The following is a 26,636-nucleotide window of genomic DNA, read 5'->3' on the forward strand; positions in this document are numbered from 1 at the left end:
GTCAGGCCTAACTAACATCATAGTTAGAGAAATAACGTTCTAAAACCTGATTTTTATCATCTCTAAATCAGCATTGCAGCTATGCTAGCAACATTGTGCTTTCATTATGATTTAATTTCTCGATAGATAGTTAATCAGTTTTTACCTGTTTCATCCCGTTTCTCCTCTCCCCATGACCCCTGGCTCCCTCGCTTTGCCCCATTCGGTTTTCAAAACAATCAGTCTCAGTTGCTGTCGCGTCATCTCGTGCTGCATTCACTGCAGTCCGACATTAGAAATTAGCGGTCGTAATTCTCAAATGATCCATAATTTATAAGCCTCGCCACCCCTACCGCCAACTGGGGTGGCAGCTGGGGTGGCAAGGCTGTTATTTAGGGTGGCATTTGCCACCCTATGCCACCCCAGTAGATCCGCCTATGCCTTCATGCAATTATAAAATTATAGATTTAAATGAGAAACACCAATATTAGCTTTTACAATCAAAGCCCCTTATTATAAGGTCACTTGTTATAATAACTTTATATAACTGTCATGATTTTACTAAAGTTCAGACCCAAATGCAGAAGACCAAACAGGGAGACCAGGGGAAAAGGCTTAACAGGTTTTATTGAAGAGATATTGCAGAGAGAAGTGTTGCTCTGAACACTGCTCAACCGGAACTGAAAAGTGATGGGAAGGCACAGCGATAAGTTCAGGCTCAGTGGGAAAATAGATTTGTGAACTTGGAGAAGAGGATTTGGTTGCTGACTCACGTTTCCAGAAAAGTTGTTGAATCTTTGTCTCCAGTCTGTATGCTGTAGTACCAGTGTTTGTCTGATTCGGTGGAGGGCGGAACAGGGTTTTCCCAGAAAGTGGTTGTTTGTAGGTTAAAGGAGAAACTGACTGCCACTCAGATTTCCTGCGGTACTTGAACGGGTCGTAATGGAGATGAATCCCTTTCTCAGTGTGAAGCTCAAATGATATCTTGGGGAAAGTGGATCCAAACCTCCTGTTTGAACCCCAGCTCAGTTTGAAGCTCAGTTGATCCTTCCAGGGAGAGAAGGTCCAAAAAAATCCAGTTTGCAGGATGACTTCCTGCCGAGAGGCAAAAGACAAACAATGTTAAAACCCAGGTTGACAAGAACTCAGTTTGACTCAGCAAAACTCAGCTTGGCAAGTGTACCCATAACTGGCAAACACTCTGGCGTTGAGGTAGTGGCAGTCAGCAGCTTAAGAACGCTCCGTTAACGAGGAAACCATCAGCAGGTGTGTGAGGAGGCGGACCAGAACCAGGCGCCTCCTGGTGGAGGAAGGGAGACAAACACAGAACACAAACACACAGACAGGAGTCCTGACAATTACATTTTGCTTCATAGCCACCAAATGAGAATTTATCAGTATTCAACTGAATAAAACCTTTTAAATTTAACAAAAAAATGTATCCACACTGCAAAAGTTAATGTCTGTGACTTGAGAAGAAGACTCAGTTTGTGCAAAGGTCTTTCAAGCATGCTGATTTTTATGGTGTTAGATTGCTGCCAAAAACCAGATGAGCATAATAAGCAATTAGAATAGTGAAGTTAATCATTAATTAATTAATCAAAACCGTGCATTTAAAACAGTGGTGTCAAAAGTACACACATTAGTTACTTAAGTAGAAGTATAGATACTGCAGTTTAAAAATTGAAAGCTCAATTTTTCCACTATTTTGAAAAATTATTTGAGATAGGTCCAAGGATGAGGGAGGTCTTGTTGGTCTGCATCTCCATCTCCCAATACGCTCTCACCTGTGTCCGACCTTTCAGATATTTCAACACCTTTTTCTGAATCCAACATTGTAGCATGGCATAGACAATTCACATTTGCAGTTTGAAGAACACCTGCTTATTTTTGATGACATCCTTTAGCTAACCAATGAGTGTTTGCGTTATATGACTTATCCAATCACAGTTGTTTTCACAAGATGTGGATGGCGGCAATGATCTGAATTGGAGGGCGCACATGACCTGAAATAAATATTTGTAAACATTGAACTGAAGCCAATAGTAACGGGTAACGTTTGTTATAAAAGTGTAAGGAATTTTTGGTTGAGTAACAATGTAGGTATATTACAAGTTTGTGACAACATTTATAATAGTTAAGGATTAACCATTAGGGATAAGGTGTAATGAAAACAGGAGCTTTCCGAAGCATCCTAGGTTCGCAGTGAGTGTGTAATTACTGCCATTGAGGGAGTGCACATGCTATCCTTGCTGTGTACCTAATACAAAGGGTTTGAGGCATATTTGTAACAATGGGGGTCCATGGGTTAAATGACTTTTAATGTGGAACTATTGTTAGCGCCAGCCATCATGTTAAAGCATAAAGAAAGTACTACATATCAGTGGCGGCTGGTGAAAAATATTTTTGGTGGGGCTGATATAGCCTAGTGTATGTCTCCAACTAATCCGGAATAAGAATTCAAATAAACAATTGCACAATACATACAATTTAACAGTAATGATTTAATTTACTATATAATAACAGTAACAGTGATGATTTTGGTCACTGTGACGGGGTTCTTTGGCCTCCAAGAATCCAGGCTCAGTCGGGTTACCGGTGTTGGTGATTTATTGTGCTCAAAAACTCAAAACAGGGTGCAAAATAAACTAAACATATACAAGATCCTCTGGGCCTCAGCCTCCCTCCAGTTACCAGCAATGTAACAAAGAAACAGAAAACAAAAATGGCCGCTCTTCTTCCCACAGCCCTCATTAAATAGTTTAAGCCCCTCCCCTCAGGCTCTCTTATTTCTGATTTCTTCTCATAAATCAGTTTTGTCCATATATTACCTCCACAAACTATTGATGTACAAAAACAAACAAATAATTTCTACAACTTAATTCTTTTACACAGATTCATTGACTTATTCAATTACACCAAACTGGGTTTGAACCCAGCAAAGACGCAGCCAGACTGAAGATGACAAGTCCCCGTAGCGCACACACACACACACACACACACACACACACACACACACACACACACGGCTAACCCCACTGAAATATTAAGTGTGCACCCTCAATACGCCAGCAGGTAACCAGGAACAGCTTGTGTGTTTTACGTTCATGGAGCTACTGGGCTCAGCGCGAGCAGATTGGTCCTCACAAGCACAGTATAACAGGAATGTGTGTGTGGCACGCAAAGTTTTAAGCGACGAGGTGGATTCGTCGCAGTCACAATAACCATGACAGGAAATTTTCATATCCTACAACAGGGATGTTCTTCTGGCAAACGGGTAGATAAATAAGGATCTCACCGAATTTGGTGGAAGCTGCATCTCGCTCGTTACGTTCGCCATCATCCCTCTAATTGTCTGCACCTGCGCATTGGGTGCAGAAGCCTGTAAAAGCGCAGTATTTTCAGCGCCCCAAGACCATAAAGTTCTGAGACACTGATTGGCCATTAAATTCACCTAGCAATAGTACATGATTGACAGATTCTCTGCAAATGTGGGTCTGTCTGATCAGCGCCCCAAGACGCTGGTACACACTCTAGAGAGTAAAACTGACATTTATGAGTTAATTTCTAAAAATATATTTTACATTTCTCTCTTCTTATCAGGGAGGGCGGTGCCCCAGCGCCCCCTATGGGCCGGCCGCCACTGCTACATATGTAAGAAACCATGGGTTCTGTTATTTGCACAGAAGAATAGGATACATTTTATTGCATGAAAACCAACATCTGTGGTTCTGCTTTTAATTTGCAAGTTTTATTGACATAATTTATCTTACATGAGATCCCTGTCAAATGACATTTGCTTCTCGATTCACATTATTTCTAACGATTACTATGAATCAGGAGTCACTGCAATGATAAGAGGAATGTTGATATTAAAATCATGGAGATGCTGGGGATTGAACCCAGGACCTCATACATGCAAAGCATGCGCTCTACCACTGAGCTACATCCCCCACGTTAATGTCTTTAATAAGATGTGTAAAGCAAAGAATGCTATCACTATGCTCTACTCTTATAGTCCACTGGAAAAATATAATTGTATAGGTTCCCCTAGTATGGAATAACACTGAATTGTTATTTTGGAATAGCAATGAAACAGAGGTCTCCCTTGTATCTTCCATTTTATCTCTTCGTAGTGGGTAAGATCCAATCCAAGTGACCAGAAGAATTTTCTCCCTGCTCTGAACTCTACGTATTACACCCAACTGTTTTGTCAAACTTAGTGATACAGAATATTTATTCCAGGTGTACTTGTTTTTGCTTTTCCATTATACTATTTATGAGTGAAAAGTTCCAGTTTAGCGGGCGCTATGCACAATGGGACACTGCAATGCATGACTTTTGATGCAGGAAAATGAATGCTACTTCCAGCTAGCTTTCTTTAGCATTTCACGTGAAACGAGCCTCTTCTTGCAGGCATTGGAACCCAGGGGAAAGAGAATCGATTGATCTCATGCTCTGATTTTTAAACCATGAATGACGTAGGTGTATTTCCTGTTGAGATTTCAGCCTTCTTGTCAGCTGATTGGTCCATGCCTAAGCTAACTCTTCCTTTGGCTGGAATTTTCCAGAAGTCTCCAGAGCATCCTTTGTTCTCTTTGTGCAAAGGGAAGGGGGATGGTTTGAAATGGTTCATCAAATTGATTTGGCTCCATTGTGGCAATATATCGTAACACACCCAACAGTTAATATGAATTGAAAGCTCAATTTTGCGACTGTTTGAGATTGGTCCAAGGATGCGGGAGGTCTACGTCTCCATCTCCCAATACACTCTTGGCTGTGTCCTAACTTTCAGACATTTCAGCATCTTTTTCTGAATCCCACATTGTAGCATGGCATAGACAATTCACGTTTGCAGTTTGAAGAACACCTGCTTGCTTCTGATGATACCTTTAGCTATGAAAACAGGAGCTTTCCGAAGCTTTCTAGGTTAAAACTAAGTGTGTAATTACTAACATTCATACAAAGGGTTTGTTGCATATTTGTAACAATGGGCGTCCATGGGTTAAATTACTTTTATTGTACAATTATTGTTAATGCCAGCCATCATGTTAAAGCATTAAGAAAGTTCTACATATGTATGAAACTATGGGTTCTGTCATTTGCAAGGAAGAATAGGAAACATTGTTTGCATGATAACTGTCATTTGTGGTTCTGCTGCCAATTTGCAACATTTATTTCATGACACAATTTATTTTACATGCAATGTCAGTCAAATCACATTTGCCTCTTAATTCACATTATTTCTAATGATTACTATGAATCAGGAGTCACTGCACTGATCAAAGGAATGTATGGATATTAAAATCATGGAGATGCTGGGGATTGAACCCAGGACCTCATACATGCGAAGCATGCGCTCTACCACTGAGCTACATCCCCCATGAAATTGGTATGAACAAAATCTGAAAAGCACAGAGTGCTATCACTATGCTCTGGTCTTATAGTCAACTGGTAACATACAATTGTGTAGGTTCCCCTAGTATGGAATAACACTGAATTGTTATTTGGAATAGCAATGAAGCATAGTTCTCCCTTGTATCTTCCATTGTATCTCTTCGTAGTGGGTAGGATCCAATCCAAGTGACCAGAAGAATTTTCTCCCTGCTCTGACCTCTAGGTATTACACCCAACTGTTTTGTTAAACTCAGTGATACAGAATATTTATTGTAGGTGTCTGTTTTTTTTTGCTTTTTCATTATACTATTTATGAGTGAAAATTACTTTTTGCTTAAGTCTGAAACAGAATAGATGATTCCCCTTTTTCATTAAAACGAGTCATAAGCAGTGGTGTCAAAAGTACACACATTTGTTCCTTAAGTAGAAGTATAGATACTGCAGTTTAAAAGCACTCTGGTAAAAGTTGAAGTATCAACTTGACCTCTTTACTCAAGTGAAATACATGTGCTCCAAAAAATACTCAAAGTTTAAAAGTATAAAGTAACCTTTGAAGTTAAACAGCCAGATGCCTCTTTATAAATTGAAAGCTAAATTTTTCGACTATTTTGAAAAATTCTTTGAGATAGGGCCAAGCATGAGGGAGGTCTTGTTGGTCTCTGTCTCCATCTCCCAATACGCTCTCACCTGTGTCCGACCTTTCAGACATTTCAACATCTTTAGATGATGTGGATGGCGCCAATGATCTGCAATGGTTGGCACACATGACGTGACATAAATATTTATAAACATTAAACCAAAGCCAAGAGTAACGAGTAACGTTTATTTTAAAAGTGTAAGGCATTTTTGGTTGCATAACAATGTAGGTATATTAGAGCATATTGAGGAATATTTGTAACAATGGGCCTAGGTGTGATGAAAACAGGAGATCTCAGTCAAATCACATTTTCTTCTTAATTCACATAATTTCTAATCAGGATGAGCAAATATTAAATTCATGGAGATGCTGGGGATTGAATCCAGGACCTCATACATGCAAAGCATGCACTCTACCACTGAGCTACATCCCCCAGTAAGTTTATCTGCATTCCTGCGCGTCTTCATCCTCTCTGCCTGCTCAGACGCATCTCTTCCTCCCCCAAATCTGAAAAGGACAGACTGCTATCACTATGCTCTAGTCTTATAGTTCACTGGGAAAATATAATGGTGTAGGTTCCCGCTCAGCTTCTTTTCATCCAATGAAAGCGTTTGTTCCAATGAAAGCATTCGTTCTTCCGGTTATCTTGAATTATCTCAAATAAACTTCAGTAAAACAGTTATTAAATCATTGCCTCATCCATCTCTTTTGCCTGCTATTGACATGGATTTAAATTTGCTCTTTTAAAAGAAAAATAAGGAGAATATTTCAGATTCAAGTATGGTACAACATTATATAGATTAAAAAAATATTATGGATATGTTAATTTTTTATGGATGCTTCAAAATATACTAATATTAGGAATGGTGTTTTGTTTTAGTTCCAGAATTTATTTTTAAATCGGGTAAAAGAATCAGTGATCAGTAATGCTTTCAATGCTTTCATTGGATGAAAAGAAGCTGAGCGTGATTGGCTGATGGTATGCTTCATCTACATATATTGCTGAAGTTGCGAGCGCAGAGAGTCCAGCTAGCGGAGAAACAGCTGGGTGCACAGCTGGTGTTGAGCGCGGAGAGAGCAGGTAGAGCGCGAGCAGAGATGAAACTGGTGCGAGAACAGTGTGTTGAGAGGGTTTTTCAGAGTTGAGCGCGAGCCAGACAGGTTTTGCGCGCGCGCGTGTTGTCTCACTGCGCGCTCGGATTGGTTCCTGCGCGCTCAAACCGATGGCACAAATATCTCTCCATACACCTGATAGGAGAGCTGGATGCCATTGGTGTTCATGTTGCAAATGTTATCAAGCTAAGCTTTGAGCACAAAGAAAGCTTGGAAGAAGAGAAGAGCCAGGAGGCCGAGGAACTGCAGGCCTCTCCAGTTCTGACTGCAGGTTCAGAGTCTAAGGCTTTTACAGAATTTAAGTCTCATAACCTGAAAATAGAAGCTCAATATTTGTCATTTTATTTCCTGGTTTGTGTTTTTCTTGTCTGTGTTCAGCTGCAGCTGGGAAGGCAGATATTTGATGGCGTCGCCAACCTCATCTATGACTCTGTGGAGATGCGCCGGCAGTATCAGCACTACAGAGACCATGTCCAGCTCATCCATATACCCACTGTTGTCACAATGGATTCACAGCCTGCAGAGGTACATTTACAGCACTGCTCAGAGGTTTACAAGGAAAACTGCTTCAAAGGGCGTTTGAATTGTTTATTTCAGCTGGTCCTTGTTTTATTAGTGGACTATAAATATATTATTAAACAAAAACTGATTTAAATTTGAAATCAAAAGCTGCAAAAGTTGCTGTTTTTACTCTAAATAAGAGATTCAACGTTTTACACAAAGCCTACAAAACTAATTTATTAAAACTACATCGTTTGTTTCCATTAACAAGCCTCTAGTATAATTATGAAGTAACTTTTGACCATGAAATTAAAAACTTCATTCAAATAGGCTGTTTTCTGATGTTTTGGACATGGACCTCTTTAAATCATAGTCCATACATTTTAAATAGGGTTGAGGTTTCAAAAATGTTCATCTCTTCTTTTCACACATCCAACTGTTGATTTAGGTTGAAATTGAATTTAATTGGCCGACTCACTTTATGCACTGCACCAGTATCATGAGCCGAGCATGCACCCATGGCATGATGCTGCCACCACCATGCTCACCTATTGGAGCTGTGCAGATAAATGTGGGCAGATGACAATTGTAGTTGGGGTTGTAGATGTACAGCAGCAGCTTCTTTCTTGCCAGTGCTGTCCTGGTCCACATTGAGCTTAAAATTACTTCTTTGTTCGACAGACTTTGGTGTTAAGGAGAGTATCCCAGTGATTGTGGACCTGGTTGCTTTCTCTCTTTTTACTTAATGAAACTATTGATCTAACATAAAGAAAAATGGCTCAATGTTTATTGTTTGTAATTTTAGTCATATTTCTTGCAAATGTTGATCAAGTACTTTAAGGTTTTAGCTAAAAGTCATAAAATGGTGCTAGCGTGGATGGTTTCGATCCATCGACCTCTGGGTTATGGGCCCAGCACGCTTCCGCTGCGCCACTCTGCTGTGCTGATCTTGCATTGATGCAATCAGAGCTTCATTTCTGCCAATGATTTAATATTGATTTACCAATTGTGGCAGGGACTAGTTTTGTATTCCTGTTAGAAGGAAACAAAGCAAAGAAGAGCCTGCAGTGCAGGAACTCCCTGCTTGAGGCAGCAGCAATTTGCCTACTGTGTACCAATTATATTCTAATTTCTTCATCAACTATATCTGTTGACAGGGTTCGTACGGGTGCTGGAAATCCTTGAAAATGCTTGAATAGGGCTTGGTCGTCATGACGTAAGCACTTTGCGTTGCCGCCATCTTGACAGCCTCTTTTACTGCGGCTCAGACTACTGCCTATGACTACCGCATACTGTACTCCTTCTCAGCCGTGTTTTAATTTGATTAATTTCACCTTAACTTGATTTCAACCATGGTAAACCGTTGCCGTATTGTGGGCTGTAACAGCTCAACACATGATCGCCATGGGAAAAACAGAAAATGGGTTAACTTTCCACCGCTTTCCTGCCTGGAGGCGTAACCATGGAGACCAAGCGTCAGAGATAAAGAGTCGTCGGCTAGCTTGGATCGCGGCTGTAAGACGAACGAACATAACTTTCCACAGTATTCCAATGTCATTGAGAGTGTGTTCCCTGCATTTTCATTCTGGTAAGTTAATGATGCACGGTTTTATTTTATAGCCTACTTTGTTTCTGTCCTGCAAAGTTGGGATCTTTTACGGGAAAATAATAAAAACGGCAGTGGGAAAAGGCTCAAATACGTGAGAAACCCGGAGGGTTGGCAGTTAACGTTACTAACTACACCTTTTGAAACAGCTGGTGAAAGCAGCCATCCATCTAAAAAACAATAAAATCTACCTCAAAGACTTTGGGTTAAGCAGCTTTGGTGAAGGAAGACCACATTTAGATTATGATGATGAAATTAATCAAGCCCCAATGGACTGGTTCATTCTAATTAACTATACATCTGGACCCATAACAGTGTGGCAGATAGGAGTGGTCCTGTTTGACTTGACACACATGAAGTCATTTGAAACCAAGGAATTACTTTTAAAGCGGCTACAGTTCAGCAAAAAGCTTTCAAAAGAAGCCCAAGATTTTTTGAATAAATGTCTGGAGCTTGACCCTCTGGAGCGACCCACCCTGGAAGAGCTGCTGGTTCACCCTTGGCTTTCATAAACTACACACAAAAACACAATCACTCATAGATTTTTTTTGTTTTGTTAGATTAGTATATTTTTGGGTTTACTTAGGGATGGGGTAAAATGCCACAGTGGGTAAGTGGTTTTCTCCAGGTGCCCCTTTTTTTTATTTGAAACCACATCTATACGGTTTAACTCGATTTTAGGCTTTTCTCCGGGTGCTCCGGTTTCCTCCTCTCTTAGAAAAAACATTTTAAGGTGATATTGATATATTTGGGTTTTCTCAACACATCTTGCCCATATATCATGGAGTTCATCATTACTGGGGATCTTTTTTTTTTAGTGGTGTAGTTCTCTTCTCTGATTCAGTGCATTTGCCCGCAAATACAATGATCGCAAAAAAATATTTATCACTCAAAATTACTTTTAAATCCCCGACGTTGGCTTAAAAAGGACCCACAAGCGTTGCCTGCGCCATTTTTGTTGTTTTGCACACATTCCATAATTGAGGTTACCAATAGCTTTCCCCAGCTATTGGTAACCTCAGGGTTCGTACGGGTGCTGGAAATCCTTGAGAATGCTTGAATTTTGACGTTGTGCTTTCAAGGTTTGAAAAGTGCTTTATATTTTGGATGAAATCCTTAAATGCTTGAATTTTGACGTTGTGTTTTCAAGGTTTGAAAAGTGCTTATATTTTGGATTAAATGCTTGAAAATGCTTGCTCGCTTATGTGTGACGGCGATCTGCCAGTCTATTTCCATGTGTGACTCCGCCCCCATGAAACCACTACTGCACCATGCCGGGAGGTTGTTGTTTCAATGAACGTTGGCTGGAAGATGAAAAATACAAATTATGGATTAAATGGGGACAAAACCCATGAGTTGCCTCTTGTAAAGTCTGCTAAAAAGATGTATAGCTTTTTACGATGGGCGAGTCTGCGCTCACTGAAGTAGCCTAGTTCATGTTAACGTTAGCGCCTATTTGTTTAGGCTAGTAACTGCTAGCTTGGAATTCAGAGGCTAAGTTACTGAGTGACTGCGAGTACGGTGTGATAATGTAATGTTAGTATTGCAGTGTTTCCCGCAGCACTATCTTGGTGAGGCGGCCGCCTCACCAAACTCATGCTACCGTCTCGCCATGTTCCAAAAAAAACCCCAAAAAACCCTGAAGTTTTAATTCATTGCCAGGCCCAGACCTTAAAACAGCATTGATAACTCTATGGCTGATAATACTGAATTGCGACACCCTCTGGTCTGTTATATTACGCCATGGCAGAGGGGGGGGGGGGGGGGGGGGGGCGTGTTTGTCATCTTCATCATCGGTGAACTACATGTGGAAAGGTAAGTAGTTAATTAAAACTGATAATAGAAATTTAATATCTGCCTCGTGTGCTCTGACAAATTAAGATAGGCTTTAGCTTTATGTAGGTTAAATGACTTTTATAGGGGAATTCTTGTTAATGGCAGCCATCATGTTAAAGGATAAGGAAGTACTACATATGTAAGAAACTATGGGTTCTGTCATTTGCAGAGAAGCATTTTATTGCATGAAAACCAGCATCTGTGGTTCTGCTTTTAATTTGCAAGATTTGTTCCGTGACATAATTTATCTTATATGAGATCCCAGTCAAATCACATTTGCTTCTTGATTCACATTATTTCTAATGATTACTATGAATCAGTAGTCACTGGAATGATCAGAGGAATGTATGGATATTAAAACCATGGAGATGCTGGGGATTGAACCCAGGACCTCATACATGCGAAGCATGCGCCCTACCACTGAGCTACATCCCCATGTCTAGGTTTAGGTATTGCACCCAACTTTTTTGTTTAACAGTTGGGTGTAATAGGGCTCGGGATCCACGTTGCATTGTGGGACGTCGCGGTCATATTGACGGCTACGCAAACGTAAACATAGCTCTGATACAACGTTGTTGTTGAAAGAAGAGACAGAAGTAGAGAGAAAAAAGATGTTAAAATCCCGAAAAGGATCTGGAATTTGCCGGGACACATTAAATAGAGAAGCCAGGGACCCGTATGTTGAGAAAATCAGCATTATTAATCATTTGGATCCATATGAAGTTCCAAACAATGAGTGGAGCACCGATGACCGAGCGCCTATACTTCAAAACAGTTCAGAAGCTACAAGTCCTTGGAGTCTCATGTGCAGTTCATGAATGGATGGGTTCAGGAGCTGCAGATCATAAAGCCATCAAACAGTGGGAACAGAGTAATTCGTACGAAGGTAAGCTGTGATCAGACGGGCTCTGGAACCTGCTAGTTTAGCAACTGCTAACCGCTAGTGCTAACAACCACTCACGCATGTAATGTACTTTTAACTAGCTGCTATGTGTTTCAAAGGTGTAGTTAGTAACGTTAACTGCCAACCCTCCGGGTTTCTCACGTATTTGAGCATTTTCCCGCTGCCGTTTTTAAATATTTTCCCGTAAAAGATCTCAACTTTGAAGGAAAGAAACAAAGTAGGCTATAAAATAAAACCGTGCATCTTTAACTTACCAGAATGAAAATGCAGTGAACACACTCTCAATGACATTGGAATACTGTGGAAAGTTATGTTCGGTCGTCTTACAGCCGCGATCCAAGCTAGCCGACGACTCTTTATCTCTGACGCTTGGTCTCCATGGTTACGTGTCCATTCAGGAAAGCGGTGGAAAGTTAACCCATTTTCTATGTTTCCATGGCGATCATGCGTTGAGCTGTTACAGCCCACAATACAGCAACGGTTTACCATGGTTGAAATCAAGTTAAGGTGAAATTAATCAAATTAAAACACGGCTGAGAGGGAGTACAGTACCCGGTAGTCATAGGCAGTAGTCTGAGCCGCGGTAAAAGAAGCATTCAACATGGCGGCGACGCGAAGTGCCTACGTCACGACGACCAAGCCCTATACATAATATTTATTCCAGGTGTACTTTTTTTTTGCTTCTCCATTATACTATTTATGAGTGAAAAGTTCCAGTTTAGCGGGCGCTATGCACAATGGGACACTGCAATGTGTGACTTGTGACAGAGGAAAGCTAAAGCTACTTCCAGCTAGCTTTCTTTAGCATTTCACGTGAAACGAGCCTCTCCTTGCAGGCATTGGAACCCAGGGGAAAGAGAATCGATTGATCTCATGCTCTGATTTTTAAACCCTGAATGATGTAGGGGTATTTCCTGTTGAGATTTCAGCCTTCTTGTCAGCTAATTGGTCCATGCCTGAGCTAACTGTTCCTTTGGCTGGAATTTTCCAGAAGTCTCCAGAGCATCCTTTGTTCTCTTTGTGCAAAGGGAAGGGGGATGGTTTGAAATGGTTCATCAAATTGATTTGGCTCCATTGTGGCAATATCCACTATGGATTCAGTGGTGCTATTGCTATGCGCTACTTTTATAGTCTACTGGAAATATGTAATTGTGTAGGTTCCCCTGTACTATGTAATAACACTGAATTGTTATTTGGAATAGCAATGAAACAGAGATCTCCCTTGTATCTTCCATTGTATCTCTTCGTAGTTGGTAGGATCCAATCCAAGTGACCAGAACAATTTTCTCCCTGTTTTGACCTCTAAGTATTACACCTAGAGGTCAAACTATTACCAAACTGTTATCTGACCTCTGGGTATTACACCCAACAGTTTTGTTAAACACAGTGAAACAGAATATTTATTATAGGTGTACTTTTTTTTTGCTTTTTCGTTATACTATTTATGAGTGAAAATGACTTTTACTTAAGTCTTTATAAATTGAAAGCTAAAGTTTTCGACTATTTTGAAAAATTCTTTGAGATAGGGCCAAGCATGAGGGAGGTCTTGTTGGTCTCTGTCTCCATCTCCCAATACGCTCTCACCTGTGTCCGACCTTTCAGACATTTCAACATCTTTAGATGATGTGGATGGCGCCAATGATCTGCAATGGTTGGCACACATGACGTGACATAAATATTTATGAAAATTAAACCAAAGCCAAGAGTAACGAGTAACGTTTGTTTTAAAAGCGTAAGGCACTTTAGGTTGCGTAACAATGTAGGTACATTAGAGCATATTGAGGCATATTTGTAACAATGGGCGCCCATGGGTTAAATTTCTTTTATTGTGCAATTATTGTTAGTACCAGCCATCATGTTAAAGCATTAAGAAAGTTCTACATATGTGAGAAACTATGGGTTCTGTTGGAAGGAGATGGAAGCCTAAACATTCAAGTGTATAGGAAACCTACTCACACAGACCAGTATCTTTTTTTTGACTCACACCACCCACTGGAACACAAACTCTCAGTCATCAGAACCTTACAACACTGGGCAGAACATGTCCCTACTAAAACAGAAGGGAAGTACAAAGAACAGAAACACATCAAAGATGCTCTCCAAACCTGTGGATATCCAAACCGGGCATTTATCAATTCAGCAAGGAAATCCAAAAGACACGTAACAGAAGATAGCGATGAGACAATTAAAAGCAAAAATATCACAATCCCTTATGTTGATGAAGAGGGAGGAGAGGAGTTTCTCCAAACACAAAATCCAAGTACAATTCAAGCCAAACAAAACCCTTAAACAGAGGCTAATGCATCCTAAAGATAAAACCCCCAGACCGAATATGAGCGGAGTAGTATATGCTGTTCAGTGCAGCAAGGAATGCTCTGATCTTTATATTGGAGAAACCAAACAACCTGTCCACAGATGCATGGCTCAACACAGAAGAGCGGCGTCCTCTGGACAAGACTCCGCAGTACATCTACACCTGGTGGACAAAGGACATTCTTTTGAGGACCAGAATGTTCACATTGTGGATAAAGAAAATATGTGGTTTGAGAGGGGCGTGAAGGAAGCCATCTATGTTAAGAGAGAAAAAACAACTTTAAACAGAGGTGGTGGACTCAGATTCCAAAAACTTACAATTCATTTAAAGAGATGATCCCTTCCAGATATCACCACACCCCCCACCCCATCACAGAGGAGCAAAGCACCAACCCGCTCCAGACGGTGAACAATACCTCCTTAACGACCGACCCTTAACAATCATAGTCAGGTTTCAGGTATTACAGGAGACAATCCCCCCCTTTAACAACCAACCTTCAGAATCATAGACAGGTTTCAGGCATTACAGGAGACAATCCCCCCCTTTAACGTCCGACCTTCAGAATCATAGACAGGTTTCAGATATTACAAGACACAACCCCCCCATTTAACGACAATCCCCCCCTTTAACGACCGACCTTCAGAATCATAGACAGGTTTCAGGCATTACAGGAGACAATCCCCCCCTTTAACGACCGACCTTCAGAATCATAGACAGGTTTCAGATATTATAGCCTAACAATGGAACCAAACGACCCACTCATCAGTTTCTATTTGCATCTTTCCAAGCAATACAAGGCCTTGTCTATATAAGACTCAAACTCACTGCGGATCCAGACATTTGAATTGAGAAAGCTTCCTGTAGAGGTGGCAAAACATCTTCAAGTCTAGGAAACCAAGACCAGTGGATTTTTTTGAACTTTTACGGTATCGGTTCTGTCACTTGCACAGAAGAATAGGAAACATTTTATTGCATGATAACCAACATTTGCAATTCTGCTGCCAATTTGCAACATTTATTACATGACACAATTTATTTAACATGCCAATGTCAAATCACATTTTCTTCTTAATTCACATCATTTCTAATCAGGAGTCACTATAATGATCAAATATTAAATTCATGCAGATGCTGGGGATTGAACCCAGGACCTCATACATGCAAAGCATGCGCTCTACCACTGGGCTACATCCCCCATGTTAATGGCTTTAGTAAGATATGTAAAGGAAAGAGTGCTATCACTATGCTCTACTCTTATAGAACTATGAGCTACATCCCTCCATGTAAAGCTCTTCAATAAAATGTGTGAACAACAGAGTGCTATTGCTATGCACTACTTTTATAGTCTACTGGAAATATGTAATTTTGTAGGTTCCCCTAGTATGTAATAACACTGAATTGTTATTTGGAATAGCAATGAAACAGAGATCTCCCTTGTATCTTCCATTGTATCTCTTGGTAGTTGGTAGGATCCAATCCAAGTGACCAGAAGAAATTTCTCCCTGTCCTGACCTCTAAGTATTACTCCTAGGGGTCAAACTATTACCAAAGGAGGGTGGATCTGGCCTGAGTGACAAACCATTCGTATATGAATCACAAACAACTGCAAGTTAAACAATGACGTCTTTATTGTAATAATTCAGGATTACAGAAATCTAACTTCTATTAGAAAATAAACCCGCGCTAGACTAAGTGACCAGTTTCAAAGAAAAATAATAAAACCATAAGAGTCAGTTTAACTGGCTTCTTAGATTGTCCAAGATAGGCCAGATGTTAATACATTCAATAGCGGAGGTCTTGTTGGTCTCTGTCTCCATCTCCCGATACGCTCTCACCAGTGTCCGACCTTTCAGACATTTCACCATCTTTTTCTGAATCCTAAATTGTAGCATGGCATAGACAATTCACGTTTGCAGTTTGAAGAACACCAGCTTACTTCTGATGACTTCCTTTAGCTAACCAATGAGTGTTTGCGTTATATGACTTATCCAATCACAGTGGTTTTCACTAGATGTGGATGGCGCCAATGATCTGAGTTGGATGGCGCACATGACCTGAAATAACTATTTATAAACATTTAACCGAAGCCAAGAGTAACGGGTAACGTTTGTTATAAAAGTGTAAGGAATTTTTGGTTGAGTAACAATGTAGGTATATTACAAGTTTGTGACAACATTTATAATAGTTAATGGTAAACCATTACGCCCTAATGATTAGGGACTAGGTGTGATGAAAACAGGAGCTTTCTGAAGCTTCCTGGGTTCACAATGAGTGTGTAATTACTGCCATTAAGGGAGTGCACATGCTATCCTTGCTGTGTACACAGTAGAAAGGGTTTGATGCATATTTGTAACAATGGGCGTCCATGGGTTAAATTACTTTTATTGTGCAATTATTGTTAATGCCAGACATCATGTTAAAGCATTAAGAAAGTTCTACATATGTATGAAACTATGGGTTCTGTCATTTACATAGAAGAATAGGAAACATTTTTGGCATGATAACTGTCATTTGTGGTTCTGCTGCCAATTTGCAACATTTATTTCATCACTCAATTTATTTTACATGCGATCTCAGTCAAATGACAATTGCCTCTTAATTCACATTATTTCTAATGATTACTATGAATCAGGAGTCACTACAATGATCAGAGGAATGTATTGATATTAAAAACATGGAGATGCTGGGGATTGAACCCAGGACCTCATACATGCGAAGCATGCGCTCTACCACTGAGCTACATCCCCCATGAAAGTGGCATGAACAAAATCTGAAAAGGACAGAGTGCTAAATCTATGCTCTAGTCTTATAGTCCACTGGAAACATATAATTGTTAGTGTCAGCCATCATGTTAAAGCATTAAGAAAGTTCTACATATGCGAGAAACCATGGGTTCTGTCGGAAGGAGATGGAAGCCTAAACATTGAAGTGTATAGGAAACCTACTCACACAGACCAGTATCTTCTTTTTGACTCACACCACCCACTGGAACACAAACTCTCAGTCATCAGAACCTTACAACACTGGGCAGAACATGTCCCTACTAAAACAGAAGGGAAGTACAAAGAACAGAAACACATCAAAGATGCTCTCCAAACCTGTGGATATCCAAACTGGGCATTTATCAAATCAGCAAGGAAATCCAAAAGACACATAACAGAAGATAGCGATGAGAAAATTGAACGCAAAAACATCACAATCCCTTATGTTGCTGAAGTGTCTGAAAAGCTCAAGGAGTTTCTCCAAATACAAAATCCTAGTACAATTCAAGCCAAACAAAACCTTTAAACAGAGGCTAATGCATCCTAAAGATAAAACCCCCAGACCGAATATTAGCGGAGTAGTATATGCTGTTCAGTGCAGCAAGGTATGCTCTGATCTTTATATTGGAGAAACCAAACAACCTGTCCACAGATGCATGGCTCAACACAGAAGAGCGGCGTCCTCTAGACAAGACTCCGCAGTACATCTACACCTGGTGGACAAGGACATTCTTTTGAGGACCAGAATGTTCACATTGTGGATGAAGAAAATATGTGGTTTGAGAGGGGCGTGAAGGAAGCCATCTATGTTAAGAGAGAAAAATAACTTTAAACAGAGGTGGTGGACTCAGATTCCAGATTGCAAAAACTTACAATTCCTTCATAGAGATGATCCCTTCCAGATATCGCCAAACCCCCCACCCCATCACAGAGGAACAAAGTACCAACCCACTCAAGCCAGTGAACAATACCTCCTTAACAATCATAGACAGATTTCAGGTATTACAGGAGACAATCCCCCCCTTTAATGACCGACCTTCAGAATCATAGACAGGTTTCAGATATTACAGGCTAACAATGGAACGAAACGACCCACTCATTGGTTTCTATTTGCATGTTTCCAAGCAATACAAGGCCTTGTCTATATAAGACTCAAACTCACTGCGGATCCAGACATTTGGATTGAGAAAGCATCCTGGAGGTGGCAAGGGATCTTCAAATCTAGGAAACCAAGAACAGTGGATTTTTTTAACTTTTACAGTATCAGTTCTGTCCCTTGCACAGAAGAATAGGAAACATTTTATTGGATCATAACCAACATTTGCAATTCATGCCAACGTCAAATCACATTTTCTTCTTAATTCACATCATTTCTAATCAGATGTCACTACAATGATTAAATTCATGGAGGATTGAACCCAGGACCTCATACATGCAAAGCATGCGCTCTACCACTGAGCTACATCCCCCACGTTAATGTCTTTAATAAGATGTGTAAAGCAAAGAATGCTATCACTATGCTCTACTCTTATAGTCCACTGGAAAAATATAATTGTATAGGTTCCCCTAGTATGGAATAACACTGAATTGTTATTTTGGAATAGCAATGAAACAGAGGTCTCCCTTGTATCTTCCATTTTATCTCTTCGTAGTGGGTAAGATCCAATCCAAGTGACCAGAAGAATTTTCTCCCTGCTCTGAACTCTACGTATTACTCCTAGCGGTCAAACTATTACCAAAGGAGGGTGGATCTGGCCTGAGTGACAAACCATTCGTATATGAATCACAAACAACTGCAAGTTAAACAATGACGTCTTTATTCTAATAATTCAGGATTACAGAAATCTAACTTCTATTAGAAAATAAACCCGCGTTAGACTAAGTGACCAGTTTCAAAGAAAAATAATAAAACCATAAGAGTCAGTTTACCTGGCTTCTGAGATTGTCCAAGATAGGCCAGATTTTAATACATTCAATAGCGGAGGTCTTGTTGGACTCTGTCTCCATCTCCCGATACGCTCTCGCCAGTGTCCGACCTTTCAGACATTTCACCATCTTTTTCTGAATCCTACATTGTAGCATGGCATAGACAATTCACGTTTGCAGTTTGAAGAACACCAGCTTACTTCTGATGACTTCCTTTAGCTAACCAATGAGTGTTTGCGTTATATGACTTATCCAATCACAGTGGTTTTCACTAGATTTGGATGGCGCCAATGATCTGAGTTGGATGGCGCACATGACCTGAAATAACTATTTATAAACATTGAACCGAAGCCAAGAGTAACGGGTAACGTTTGTTATAAAAGTGTAAGGAATTTTTGGTTGAGTAACAATGTAGGTATATTACAAGTTTGTGACAACATTTATAATAGTTAATGGTAAACCATTAGGCCCTAATGATTAGGGACTAGGTGTTATGAAAACAGGAGCTTTCTGAAGCGTCCTGGGTTCACAATGAGTGTGTAATTACTGCCATTAAGGGAGTGCACATGCTATCCTTGCTGTGTACATAATACAAAGGGTTTGATGCATATTTGTGACAATGGGCTTTCATGGGTTAAATTACTTTTATTGTGCAATTAGTGTTAATGCCAGACATCATGTTAAAGCATTAAGAAAGTTCTACATATGTATGAAACTATGGGTTCTGTCATTTACATGGAAGAATAGGAAACATTTTTGGCATGATAACTGTCATTTGTGGTTCTGCTGACAATTTGCAACATTTATTTCATCACTCAATTTATTTTACATGCGATCTCAGTCAAATGACAATTGCCTCTTAATTCACATTATTTCTAATGATTACTATGAATCAGGAGTCACTGCAATGATCAGAGGAATGTATTGATATTAAAATCATGGAGATGCTGGGGATTGAACCCAGGACCTCATGCATGCGAAGCATGCGATCTACCACTGAGCTACATCCCCCATGAAAGTGGCATGAACAAAACCTGAAAACCACAGAGTGCTATATCTATGCTCTGGTCTTATAGTCCACTGGAAACATATAATTGTTAGTGTCAGCCATCATGTTAAAGCATTAAGAAAGTTCTACATATGCGAGAAACTATGGGTTCTGTCGGAAGGAGATGGAAGCCTAAACATTGAAGTGTATAGGAAACCTACTCACACAGACCAGTATCTTCTTTTTGACTCACACCACCCACTGGAACACAAACTCTCAGTCATCAGAACCTTACAACACTGGGCAGAACATGTCCCTACTAAAACAGAAGGGAAGTACAAAGAACAGAAACACATCAAAGATGCTCTCCAAACCTGTGGATATCCAAACTGGGCATTTATCAAATCAGCAAGGAAATCCAAAAGACACATAACAGAAGATAGCGATGAGAAAATTGAACGCAAAAACATCACTATCCCTTATGTTGCTGAAATGTCTGAAAAGCTCAAGAGGAGTTTCTCCAAACACAAAATCCAAGTACAATTCAAGCCAAACAAAACCCTTAAACAGAGGCTAATGCATCCTAAAGATAAAACCCCCAGACCGAATATGAGCAAAGTAGTATATGCTGTTCAGTGCAGCAAGGTATGCTATGATCTTTATATTGGAGAAACCAAACAACCTGTCCACAGATGCACAGATGAGAAAATTGAACGCAAAAACATCACAATCCCTTATGGAGACAATCCCCCCCCTTTAACGACCGACCTTCAGAATCATAGACAGGTTATAGATATTACAAGACACAATCCCCCCATTTAACGACAATCCCCCCTTTAACGACCGACCTTCAGAATCATAGACAGGTTTCAGATATTACAGGCTAACAATGGAACCAAACGACCCACTCATCGGTTTCTATTTGCATGTTTCCAAGCAATACAAGGCCTTGTCTATATAAGACTCAAACTCACTGCGGATCCAGACATTTGAATTGAGAAAGCTTCCTGTAGAGGTGGCAAAACATCTTCAAGTCTAGGAAACCAAGACCAGTGGATTTTTTTGAACTTTTACGGTATCGGTTCTGTCACTTGCACAGAAGAATAGGAAACATTTTATTGCATGATAACCAACATTTGCAATTCTGCTGCCAATTTGCAACATTTATTACATGACACAATTTATTTCACATGCCAATGTCAAATCACATTTTCTTCTTAATTCACATCATTTCTAGTCAGGAGTCACTATAATGATCAAATATTAAATTCTTGGAGATGCTGGGGATTAGCCCAGGACCTCATACATGCAAAGCATGCGCTCTACCACTGAGCTACATCCCCCATGTTAATGGCTTTAGTAAGATGTGTAAACTAAAGAGTGCTATCAATATGCTCTACTCTTATAGAGCTATGAGCTACATCCCTCCATGTAAAGCTCTTCAATAAAATGTGTGAACAACAGAGTGCTATTGCTATGCACTACTTTTATAGTCTACTGGAAATATGTAATTTTGTAGGTTCCCCTATTATGTAATAACACTCATTGGCGGATCTACCGGGGTGGCATGGGGTGGCATTTGCCACCCTAAATCAAAGCCTTGCCACCCCAGTTGCCACCCCAGCTGACAACTTGGAAATCGAGAATCAGATCATAGCAATTTGGACACTTACAATTGGGAAGCTTCGATGTCCTGGCTGCATTGAATGCAGCCAGGACAGGGTAACGCGAGTGCGGAAGAGAGACGGCTTTGTGGCGCGAAGGGAGGAGAGCGCCGCAAGAACAGAGGGCAGCAGCACGGAAGGAAAGAGGTAAGAAGAGTTAATTTACTAAATTATAATAAAGAGAGAATAAGAATGAAAATTTGTGCTAATAATAGTTGTACTGCCGAATCTGAGACAACGAAAAATAACCGTTCGTGTTCGTACATGTTAATGTGCAGGTCTGTGTAAGGTAGAGAAGCTGAAATTATTCAAACTTTGTCAAGGAAAACATTGTAAAGTTAGTTAAAATCTACAGAGATGAAGAGGAAAGACTGCAGCAGCATATCAAGTTTTTTCCTCCCGAAGATTAAGGCGAGAGAAAAGGCAGAAATAAAAGGGAAAAGCAAGGCTGACGGAGGGGGAGATGAGGTGAAAGGAGAAGAACAGCATAAATCTGACAGGGAGATCATGGATGATGACCAAACCGATGAGGGAAAGGAGGAAGAGGTAGAAGACCACAGCAATGAAGAGATGGAAGAGGGAGATTTTCAGCAAGATGAAGGAGGAGGCGAGAGAGGAGACAACAGGCAGATCTCAGACAGTGACAGGAGAGAATCAGAGGCATCAAACATCTCCAGGCCAGCTGGTCCGCATGGTATGGAGACTGCACACTAAATTACATCTTAATAAGAAAAATAAATTATGATTAAATGGACATTTTGCTGTATTAAAATAGTTCTTGCTCAGTTCTCTTTGAAAAAATATATTTTGATAGTGATCATTGTTTGCTTTAATGTAAATTACTGAGAAACAAGAAAAAATGAATGAAAGAGTATTCAGTATATCAGTAGTATGTGAAGGCTGCAATGTTTTTAATCTAATGCTTAAGTTTAATTTCAAAATTAAATAAATTGACCTTAACATTTCCCTTAATAGGCCTTTACATTATGGAATGCAAATTCATACAGCCTGATGGTTGGCTAATCAATGATAATTTCATATTCTGTCTATATTAATTGTTAAAATGTTCATTTTACAGACATATCCAGGTCGTGGTGTGAGGGGCCGGCACAACCAAAACGTGAGAACTTCCCAAAGACTCTACAAGGGGGAGCCAAGAGAAGCTTCAGGATTGACTGGTATAATTCCAATCCCTGGCTGGAGTACTCGCTGCTGAGTGATGCAGTTTACTGTTTTGCCTGTAGGCACTTTTCTCTTCCTGATGCACCTAGGACTGTTTTCACCTCCCTCGAAGGCTATCGTAACTGGAAAAAGGCAACAACGAAGGACAGTGGGTTCTGTTTTCATGCCAGATCTGAAAGTCATGTAAATGCAATGTTTGCATGGACAGAGAACAAAAAAACTCCCCAGACAAAAATACTTAAAATTTTGGGACTAAGGTTTTGAGAAAAAAAAAAAAGAAGGTTTGAAAATCAGTATACATTAAAACCTAGCTGGATCCTATTTCTCACTAAAACGAAAACACACCCCAGCGGGGTCATAGGGAATCATCTGATCAGATAAAAAAGGGTATCTTTCTGTCTGTGTTGTTTGTTGAGAAACCAAACCCCAGTGTTTAAAAAAAAGGCTTAAACAACAAGCTAAAAAGCCAAATATACAAGAAAAACAATCCAAAATGAAATATTGAATGCTTGGCTGCAAGGGTTTTTAAAGGGGAAAACCCATTCAAGAGTTAAAAGACAAGCAGTTTTCAGTGTTTTTGATGAAACTCGGTGTTCAGAAAAAAGAGCAAAGTCTTTTGTTCTGGAACTACTACAAGGTGGGGTTCTGAGAGTTTCTGGAGTTTAAGGGCAAAACACATGGTCACTGCCTTTAAGTGAAAAAAATTATAAACTTTCTTGAGAAGCATGGGCTGGAGTATAAGGAAAACCTTGTAGGCCAGGGCTACGATGGTGCTGCAGTGATGCGTGGGGCACATGCAGGTGTTCAAGCTAAAATAAAAGATGTAGCCAAACATGCCTTCTATGTTCACTGCAGTGCACACTGCTTAAACCTGGTCATAGTAGATGCTGTAAAAAGTGTGGCAGATGCAGGAAACTTTTTCTCCTTGTTGGAAAGAATGTATGTATTTATTTCTGGTTCCTATGTACATAACAGATGGCTGGAAGTGCAGCGGGAGATGTTTGATGGTGCACCAAGGGAGCTCCAGCAGCTAAGTGATACACGTTGGGCGTGTAGGCACATAGCTTGTCGAAATGTTATGGACAGGTTGCCTGCAATAGTACAGGTGCTTGAAGAGATTGCATCTGAAAACCATCCTCAAAGAGCTGTTGAAGCAAGAGGGATTTTGGCTCAGATAGATATAAACTTTGCTGGATCTCTTGTTCTGTTCAGAAAGGTCTTGAGTGACTCTAAATTTTTATCAGACATGCTTCAGTCTAAAACTGTGGACTATTCAAAAGTTGTTGAGCTTATTGAATCTCTTAAAGAGACACTGGTCCAGTACCGTAGTCAAGACTCTTTTGAAGAAATGTGGAGGGAAACTCTTGACTTATGTGAACGAAGTAACATTGATACAATTCAGCAAAAACCGAAAAGATCGAGACAAATGGCAAAGGTGCTTCAGGATAGTGTCATTGCCTCAACTTTGGGACAGCATACAGCTCCAGATAGCAAACGTACTTTTTGTGTCTCTGTGTACTATCCAGTTCTGGATAACATGATAGGGGAAATAGAAAGGAGATTTTCAAGCACAAATTGTAACATTATGCAAGGTGTACAGGCACTAAATCCATCTAGTCCAACTTTTTTGAAAGAGGAAGCTGTTGTTCTGTTAGCTGAAGCATATGGATCAAATATTGAGGATCTCAAGCATGAGTTACATCAGACAAGGAGAGTGTCGGACAGAAAAAAGGTGGAAAATGAGAACCCTACCACTCTAATGGCATTTACACAGTTTTTGGACCCATACCAGGATGTCTTTCATGAGTTGTTCAGGTTGTGTAAAATAGCAGTTGTGTTACCAGTGAGCAGTGCATCCTGTGAAAGAAGTTTTTCAACTCTGAGGCTCATAAAATCCTATTTGCGGTCTACCATGACAGAAACGAGGCTAGCAAGTTTGGCTGTACTCAGCATTGAATCAAAACGCACAAAAACTTTGGATCTGGACAAGTTCGTTCAGCGTTTTGCTAAGCAACATGGAAATCGTCGCATTCAGCTTTTGTAGGTATGACAGCTACAAGATATTTTCATTGGTGAGCCTTTAAATGATGATTACAAAAGGTGTCTGTATAAGAAATTGAAACTTCTGATTTTTGGTTTAACAAAATGTATGTATGCCTATAAGCAACTGAAATGATGACCATAACATCTGTATAAGAAACATACTGTTTTGCATTTTTCTTTTGGTTTTATACAGTATGTATGCAGTTATTTCAACCATTAAGAAATGAGTGGAAAGACTGTTCTGAGATGATATTAAAAGCACAGAAATTTCCAGTACTTTGTTTCAGTTAAAATTTATTTCTAGTGCATTCAGGGTCATGGAAGCCCATCCCAACAATTACCAGGTGAGAGGCAGGGTGCACCCTGGACAGGTTTGCAGTATATTATATACTGACCTACAGTATAATTAAATCTATCTATCTATCTATCTATCTATCTATCTATCTATCTATCTATCTATCTATCTATCTATCTATCTATCTATCTATCTCTCTCTCTCTCTCTCTCTCCCTCTCTCTCTCTCTCTCTCTCTCTCTCTCTATATATATATATATATATATATATATATATATATATATATATATATATATATATATAATTATCTGTTGCCACCCCAGAAAAACTGCTGCCCCTCCTTTGCCACCCCATTAATATTTTTCTAGATCCGCCCCTGATAACACTGAATTGTTATTTGGAATAGCAATGAAACAGAGATCTCCCTTGTATCTTCCATTGTATCTCTTGGTAGTTGGTAGGATCCAATCCAAGTGACCAGAAGAAATTTCTCCGTTCTGACCTCTAAGTATTACTCCTAGCGGTCAAACTATTACCAAAGGAGGGTGGATCTGGCCTGAGTGACAAACCATTCGTATATAAATCACAAACAACTGCAAGTTAAACAATGACGTCTTTATTCTAATAATTCAGGATTACAGATATCTAACTTCTATTAGAAAATAAACCCGCGCTAGACTAAGTGACCAGTTTCAAAGAAAAATAATAAAACCATAAGAGTCAGTTTAACTGGCTTCTGAGATTGTCCAAGATAGGCCAGATGTTAATACATTCAATAGCGGAGGTCTTGTTAGTCTCTGTCTCCATCTCCCGATACGCTCTCGCCAGTGTCCGACCTTTCAGACATTTCACCATCTTTTTCTGAATCCTACATTGTAGCATGGCATAGACAATTCACGTTTGCAGTTTGAAGAACACCAGCTTACTTCTGATGACTTCCTTTAGCTAACCAATGAGCGTTTGCGTTATATGACTTATCCAATCACAGTGGTTTTCACTAGATTTGGATGGCGCCAATGATCTGAGTTGGATGGCGCACATGACCTGAAATAACTATTTATAAACATTGAACCGAAGCCAAGAGTAACGGGTAACGTTTGTTATAAAAGTGTAAGGAATTTTTGGTTGAGTAACAATGTAGGTATATTACAAGTTTGTGACAACATTTATAATAGTTAATGGTAAACCATTAGGCCCTAATGATTAGGTACTAGGTGTGATGAAAACAGGAGCTTTCTGAAGCGTCCTGGGTTCACAATGAGTGTGTAATTACTGCCATTAAGGGAGTGCACATGCTATCCTTGCTGTGTACATAATACAAAGGGTTTGATGCATATTTGTGACAATGGGCGTCCATGGGTTAAATTACTTTTATTGTGCAATTATTGTTAATGCCAGCCATCATGTTAAAGCATTAAGAAAGTTCTACATATGTATGAAACTATGGGTTCTGTCATTTACATGGAAGAATAGGAAACATTTTTGGCATA

At 39.8% G+C, this 26,636-nt stretch overlaps 7 non-coding genes across 7 annotated transcripts; all 7 read right to left on the reverse strand.

The window, feature by feature from the left end:
* Positions 1-3,860: 3,860 nt before the first annotated feature.
* trnaa-ugc lies at positions 3,861-3,932 on the reverse strand. The gene has a single exon. It is a non-coding gene; the product is annotated as a tRNA-Ala (tRNA).
* Positions 3,933-5,289: 1,357 nt separating this feature from the next.
* On the reverse strand, positions 5,290-5,361 carry trnaa-cgc. The gene has a single exon. It is a non-coding gene; the product is annotated as a tRNA-Ala (tRNA).
* Positions 5,362-6,374: 1,013 nt separating this feature from the next.
* trnaa-ugc lies at positions 6,375-6,446 on the reverse strand. Its single transcript has one exon. It is a non-coding gene; the product is annotated as a tRNA-Ala (tRNA).
* A 4,986-nt stretch (positions 6,447-11,432) lies between these two features.
* Positions 11,433-11,504, reverse strand: trnaa-cgc. The gene has a single exon. It is a non-coding gene; the product is annotated as a tRNA-Ala (tRNA).
* Positions 11,505-15,410: 3,906 nt separating this feature from the next.
* Positions 15,411-15,482, reverse strand: trnaa-ugc. The gene has a single exon. It is a non-coding gene; the product is annotated as a tRNA-Ala (tRNA).
* A 1,480-nt stretch (positions 15,483-16,962) lies between these two features.
* On the reverse strand, positions 16,963-17,034 carry trnaa-cgc. Its single transcript has one exon. It is a non-coding gene; the product is annotated as a tRNA-Ala (tRNA).
* Positions 17,035-19,914: 2,880 nt separating this feature from the next.
* trnaa-cgc lies at positions 19,915-19,986 on the reverse strand. Its single transcript has one exon. It is a non-coding gene; the product is annotated as a tRNA-Ala (tRNA).
* Between the last annotated feature and the right edge of the window lie 6,650 nt (positions 19,987-26,636).

The sequence above is a fragment of the Cyprinodon tularosa genome, unplaced genomic scaffold, assembly GCF_016077235.1.
Source record: "Cyprinodon tularosa strain WSP-4 unplaced genomic scaffold, ASM1607723v1 ctg276, whole genome shotgun sequence".
Classification (NCBI taxonomy): domain Eukaryota; kingdom Metazoa; phylum Chordata; class Actinopteri; order Cyprinodontiformes; family Cyprinodontidae; genus Cyprinodon; species Cyprinodon tularosa.